General features: G+C 49.6%; 1 pseudogene; it reads left to right on the top strand.

Annotated features, from left to right (window-relative positions):
- The first annotated feature begins 346 nt into the window (after positions 1 to 346).
- On the top strand, positions 347 to 538 carry LOC118760828 (small nuclear ribonucleoprotein G-like; annotated as a pseudogene).
- Positions 539 to 6,951: the final 6,413 nt, after the last annotated feature.

Raw genomic sequence — 6,951 nt, 5'->3', positions numbered from 1 at the left:
AATTCAGACTTAGGGTCCGGTGCAGTGGCCTAGTGGCTGAAGTCCTTGCCCTGAACGAGCCAGGATCCCATATGGGCGCTGGTTCTCATCCCAGCAGCCCCGCTTCCCATTTAGGTCCCTGCTTGTGGCCTGGGAAAGCAGTAGAGGACGGCCCAAAGCCTTGGGACCCTGCACCCATGTGGGAGACCCGGAGGAAGTTCCTGGCTCCTGGTTTCAAATCTGAGTAGCACCAGCCGTTGCGGTCACTTGGGGAGTGAATCAGCGGATGGAAGATCTTCCTCTCTGTCTCTCTTCCTCTCTGTATATCTGACTTTGCAATAAAAATAAATAAATCTTAAAAAAAAAATTAAATGGTGACAGACATGTCCAAAGAATACTGCGAAGATTTGATCCCCTCATGAATCTGGTGAATGTGTGGAGATGGCAAGTAGTGGACAGCAGGACAATATTGGAATGGTGGTAATACGAGGAAGTAGTATTATCATGTTAGAAGCCTTGGAACGAGTATAATGAATGTTCGGCAGAGAAATCCATATCCCCCCTCCAGAAAGACCTCTTTTGCTATAGTGTGATATGAAAGTTGGGACATGCATATTTTCATGGCTTTTTGGTTTGTTTGTTTTTTTAAATAAACTTTTGTGATAGTCAAAAAAGTAACCATAATGAATATATTTTTTTAAAGATTTATTTTTATTACAAAGTCAGATATACAGAGAGAGGAGAGACAGAGAGGAAGATCTTCCATCCGATGATTCACTCCCCAAGTGAGCCACAACGGCCGGTGCTGCGCCGATCGGAAGCCGGGAACCAGGAACCTCTTCCAGGTCTCCCACACGGGTGCAGTGTCCCAATGCATTGGGCCGTCCTTGACTGCTTTCCCAGGCCACAAGCAGGGAGCTGGATGGGAAGTGTAGCAGCCGGGATTAGAACCGGCGCCCATATGAGATCCCGTGGCGTTCAAGGCGAGGACTTCAGCCGCTAGGCCACGCCGCCGGGCCCATAATGGATATTTTTAAAGTTTACTTTTCCTTCATTAAAAACAAGCATTCATTCAGCTCAATGTAGTCAGAAGGTAAAAGGACTGCAGTGGAGGTGTTGGGGACTTGTCAGGGCTTAGCAGCGCCCCTCTTAAACTCAGCTTGAGCGTTAATGAGTAGTGAGAGAATGGAGTGGACACATAGCTGTATTAACATGATACTGGAGAATTTGATTTATATCCACAGGAAAATGAGCCTTCTTTTTGAGCCTGGGAACCAGGTGGATTGCCACCCAGCTGGGGGAGCAACGCCAGGCTTCTTGTTGGAAACTCAGCAACCAAGACCAAGCATGAAAGAAGCCCCGTGTTCTGCCTCCCCAAATCGGCTACCTGACAGGCTCTCACCTGCTGCCCATCTCCTGGTCACTGGGAGCCTAGAGCAGGAGGCACTGCCACCAAGTGGATGAGGAGTAAGGCTCTCCCCCCAGACAAGAGACAGAACCAGGAGGAGGGAGAGAGCATCCAGGTATGGGGAGGAAGCCAGGACAGTGGACCCAGGTATCCCAAGCCTTGGCCTTGAAGGATTCTCCCAAGGATAGGTGGTGGACCAGGCTTGTGAGCACAAGTCCTGCAGGGGGAGCCACCACTGAAGCACACACCTCATTTTTAAAAAGTGTTTTTTATTTCTTATTTTTTTGAAAAGCAGATTTACAGAGGGAAGGAGAGATAGAGAAAGATCTTCCTTCTACAGGCTCACTACCCAAATGGCTGGAGCTGAGTCAATCTGAAGCCAAGAGCCAAGAGTTTCTTCTGGGTCTCCCATGTAGGTGCAGGGTCCTAAGGACCTGGGCTACTCTCTACTGCCTCCCCAGGCTACAAGCAGGGAGCTGGATGGGAAGTGGAGCAGCTGGAACAGGAACTAGCATCCATACTTGTTAGTGGAGGATTAGCCTGCTGAGCCACTACACTGGCCCCAGCAGGGCTCTTTGGAACATAAAGATCCTGGGATGAGCTTCTGAATTGGGTGGTCCCTCAATGCAAAGGCAGTGTCCTTAAAAGGATAAGACAGGGTGGGGGAGGGGGCAGAGGGGGGGCACTTGAGCCCCCAGGCATGGACAGGGCTCCGCCTCAAGGCTCTAGAACTGCAGAACAACAGATTCATCTTGTTTTAAGCCACCCAGGTGGTGATCAAGTAATAGGTCAGCCCTGGGCTCTAACTCCTCCTACCTGGAGTCCACCCCTCTGGGGACTCCACCCCCCTCTCTCTGGCTGACATCATGCCTGTGGGAGCCAAGGAGAGATCATGCCCAGTGTCCTGACTCCCACCCACAGGGCAAGAGCCACCTTCCCTGCAAGGGGCAGGCAGAAAATCTGCTTCCTAAATATGTCTGTTACAGAGGCCGACCTTCCCTCAACCCATATCCTAGCCACCCGCAGTGTCACCAGCTGTCATTCTGGCTCATTCCGCCCTCCTGCTGGAACTGACAGCCCCAGCCTGTCACCCAGAGGATGCTGGGAAAGGCCTGTCCTCAGGAATGGGAAAGCTAAGACGAAAACTCTTCCCACCAGAAAACACTGCAGTGGACCTGAGAGCCCAGCCAGTGTCATGGGGCGATCCAGAGGGAGCCCCTGATTCTGACCTGGCCCAGCATACTTTGTCCATCCTCCACTGCTTTTCCAGGCACATTAGCAGGGAGCCGAGTCAGAAATGCAACATTCGGGACTTGAACTGGCACCTGTATGGGATGCTGACACTGCAGGTGACAACTTTACTTACTATGCCTCGGCACTGGCCCCATTAATTAACATTTACAGAGTATCTCCTTTCTAGAAATAGTTCAAGGCCACGTGTCTGTCCATCATCAGAACAAGTTTGTTTGAGGTCAGGATTAGTATCATGTCCATCTTACAGATGAGAAAACTGTGGCTCTGGAAGTTAAATACTATGTTGGTGATTAACGGAGTGGGAGACTGAGAGCTGACACTGGGATCTCAGTGGTTTGTTTTCAACACTAACCAGTGGAAACTGGAGCTGATGCTTCCAGGCCCACCCCGATGTTCCCCTTGGGTCCATTTGGGGCTGGACTGAACCTGAAAGTAGTTCTTGCCTGCTAACTTCAGCCCCAGACATAGCCCATAGGCAAGCCCAGTCCAGACCTGCCAGGCCAGAGCAGAGGAGGCAGGACCAGGGCCAACTGCATGTCCAGTTCTTGCTCATGGTGGCTGGTGGCCACTGTGGAGACCACCCAGGGTGCCTGCACCCTGGCCAGGAGGTGCAGGGTGGGTGGAGTACATCTAGTTTGTTCTTGCTAGAGAAGGATTTGCTTCCCATCTTCTCCTGAAGGTTTCCACTTTGCACCACAGCTTCGCTGATGAAAGTCCCCACTCTGGGACCTTCCTTATCCCAAACATTCTAGAAAGAGAAAGAAGGATGTGGCATCCTGAGTTGTTCCAGGAGGAGGTCTCGACTCTGTGGAAAGTCAGACTGTGGACCCAGGGCTAAAGAATCCAGAGCATGTGGTGTGAGAGGATGGCAAAGGCCTACCTGTGGCTCCTCTTCCAGATCTGCTCAGGGGCACAGCAGTAGCCACAGCCACCTGTAGCTCCTCAGCCTGACACCGCAGCTAGGTTCCACTGGAGACGTGTGTGTGCTGACAGGGCACAACACACACTCAACCTTGAAGATGAGATCCAAAGTCAGAGGCCATTGCTCATGGACAATCGTATCTTAAATATGCTGAGATCATATTATTTTGGAAAGAAGGAATTCAATGCAAATGTTCACACTCATTTTTGCATAAGGCTACTAGAAGGTTGCAGTACACACATACAGCTCAGGCTGTGTTTCTATCACATGGTGCTATTCTAGGCCACATTAAAAACACACACACACGGGCCCGGCGGCGTGCCCTAGCGGCTAAAGTCCCCGCCTTGAACGCCACGGGATCTCATATGGGCGCCGGTTCTAATCCTGGCAGCTCCGCTTCCCATCCAGCTCCCTGCTTGTGGCCTGGGAAAGCAGTCGAGGATGGCCCAAAGCTTTGGGACCCTGCACCCGTATGGGAGACCTGGAAGAGGTTCCTGGTTCCCGGCATCGGATCGGCGCGCACCGGCCCGTTGCGGCTCACTTGGGGAGTGAAACATCGGATGGAATATCTTCCTCTGTGTCTCTCCTCCTCTCTGTATATCCGGCTTTCCAATAATAATAATAAATCTTTAAAAACACACACACACACACCTGGAATTCATCCTGATAGCTGCCTGGGAAGTGTGTCTTCATTAGGGGAGTGGCATGATCAGATTTGTATATTCCAAAACTCTGAGAGGTAGAAGACTAGGCAGAGGCAGGGAGAGCAGTACAGAAGTGTTGTCTCTGGGGTTCAGGTGTGATGAACAACTGTTACCCCACAGCTCTCATGCCTGTGAGAAATGAGAGGCAGAACTATATGAAATTTCCACCTGTATCAATCCAAACTGGTTTCTTATTGAAGGTGATACCAAGGACCAAAGTTGGGACAGTGGGACCACAGAATTAATAACTCAGAGGGAGATAAATACCCAGAATTGCAATGAATAAATAATGAGAGAATTAACATAGCCCAGTCCTAATGGCCTCAGGCAAGATATACAAGAAGGTACCAAGTAGGGAAAAGTTTAAGCACAGCTTATTTGCATAGTATTTCCCTCCCAATAGTTATTGAAGAGGAAAGTAGGATGGTTACAGTGGAAGAAGCTTCCAGAAGTCATTGTCTTGGCCGTTAGCATTAGCAGCCAGACTGCCCTCTGGCTGGTAGGGCAGAGAGAGACATGACCTGCCCTTGCACCTTTGCTGGTGACACAGGGGGCCAATCAGGGCAGGGGGCGTTCTGCAAGACTGACACGGCTCTTTAATACTGAGGATCTTCCTGCTGGGAGGAGGCGACAGCAACATGGCAAGAAAATGCCATGGCAAATTCTGGGTTAGGCCCCACGGAGAAGCAAGACAGACAACAGTGTGATCCAAAGAAGTTCTATAGTCTTGTTATTATTTGGAAAGCAGACAGAGAAAACTTCCAACCATTTGCTCCCTCGCAGGTGCCAGCAATAGCCAGGGCTTGGCCAGGCCAAACCCACATAGCTAGAATTCAATCTGGTCTCCCATGTGACAGGGATCCAAATACTTGAGCTGTCCCCTGCTGCCTCCCAGGGTACGCATTAGCACGAAGCTAGAAGCAAAAGCAGAGTTGGGTTTCAACCCAAATATTCTGTATGTCCAAATGGAGTCTGGAGTGCTGGGCCAAACAACACCTGCCCCAAGGTCTATAGTTTGGTCAATATTATCACATGTGCATATCATGGCTAGCTTGGTAAATGTTCTACAGCAATGTGAGATGTAGCCATAAGGAAAATCTAGATGATCAGTATAAGGAACTCTAGTTTTGTGATTTCCTTAGTTTAAAATCATCTAAAATAACTAGCTTAGTGTGTCAAACAAGAAACAAAATGAAGTTCTAAAACTAAATTAATACCACATGATCATAATACATTTACAGTTGTGGGCAACTTCTTCCAAAGACTCATTTATTTATTTGAAAGGCAGAGTTACAGAGAGGAGAGAGAATGAATCTTTCATCCACCGGTTCATTCCCCAAATGACTTCAATGGCCAGTGCTGGGGCAGCTTGAAATTAGCTTCAGTCTCCTACATAAACATAGGGGGCCAAGTTGCTTTCCCAGATACATTAGCAGGGAGCTGGATTGGAAGTGGAGCAGTATCCCGCCTGGGTTTCTAGCAGGTAGGCATCAGGTTTACTCACACTACAATGCCAGCCCCGATAGCAACTTTGTTATCAACATCAGTATCCTTAGGCATTCAACTCATGAAAACTACTCCAGGGTGGACATTTTGGCAAAGTGGAGTAAGGACCCGCGTGGGACACCATATCCATGTCAGAATCCCAGTTACTCCCTGCTAATGCACTGGAACACAGCAGAGGCAGAAGATGGGTAAGTACTTGTGTTCCTGCCACCCACGTGGGACACCCAGATGGAGTTCCTGGCACCCAGCTTCAGCTTGGCCCAGCCTCAACTATTGCAGGCATTTGTGAAGTGAACCAATGGCTAGCTCTCTCCCTCCCTCTCTTTCAAGTAAAATTTTTAAAAGATAGTGTGATCCTATTCAAATCCAATGATTTGTAAGATCCCTAAGGAAAAGTCTGATGGCAGCTAGAACTGGGAAGAACATAGCCAGTGGGTGGCACAATACCACTAACCATACCACTGCTAGGGAATGGGTCTAGGAATGAAAATACACTCGGTCAGCATCCTTCATCCACTGCTTCTGGAGCCCAGCCACCGACTGGGAGGGACCCTAGGGACTCCATGTTGTCGTGGCAAGCCTGCAAAGCCACTCCCTGGCAGCTGTGCCGTACCTGGCGGGAGTATTGGGTTCCCAAGTATTAACAGGCACACAGAAAACTTCAGACACTTGTTGGACAGCTGGGGCTTGGTGAGGACACTGTCACTTACTATGCTATTCAATGGCGAGGCAGACTCCAGGTCAGCAGTTGAGTCGGGCATCACCAAAGATGTCCTCATGGCCACAAGGGGATTTCAGAGCAAACTAAATACTGTGGCGTTCCCTTGAATGTAAATGCCACTTGAGAAATGCAGTATATTTCAACCTCAAATCATCAAAAGCACAAGGCTTAAAAACCTGCATGTGGGCCTGGTGGAGTAGCTTAGAGGCTCAAGTCCTCACCTTGCACACACCAGGATTCCAAATGGGTACCGTTTTGTATCCCGGCTATGCTACTACCCCCCCTTCCAGCTTCCTGCTTGTAACCTGGGAAAGCAGTAGAGGATGACCCAAAGCCTTGGGACCCTGCACCTGTGTGGGAGACCTGGAAGAGGCTCTGGGCTCCAGATTGGCTCAGCTCTGGCAGTTGCAGCCACCTGAGGAGTAAATAGGCGGACGGAAGATCTTCCTCTCTGTCT

Source organism: Ochotona princeps, chromosome 9 (genome assembly GCF_030435755.1).
Source record: "Ochotona princeps isolate mOchPri1 chromosome 9, mOchPri1.hap1, whole genome shotgun sequence".
Taxonomy (NCBI): Eukaryota; Metazoa; Chordata; class Mammalia; order Lagomorpha; family Ochotonidae; genus Ochotona; species Ochotona princeps.
Note: the sequence above shows the minus strand (reverse complement) of the source record. Positions and strands in the feature narration are given on the sequence as shown.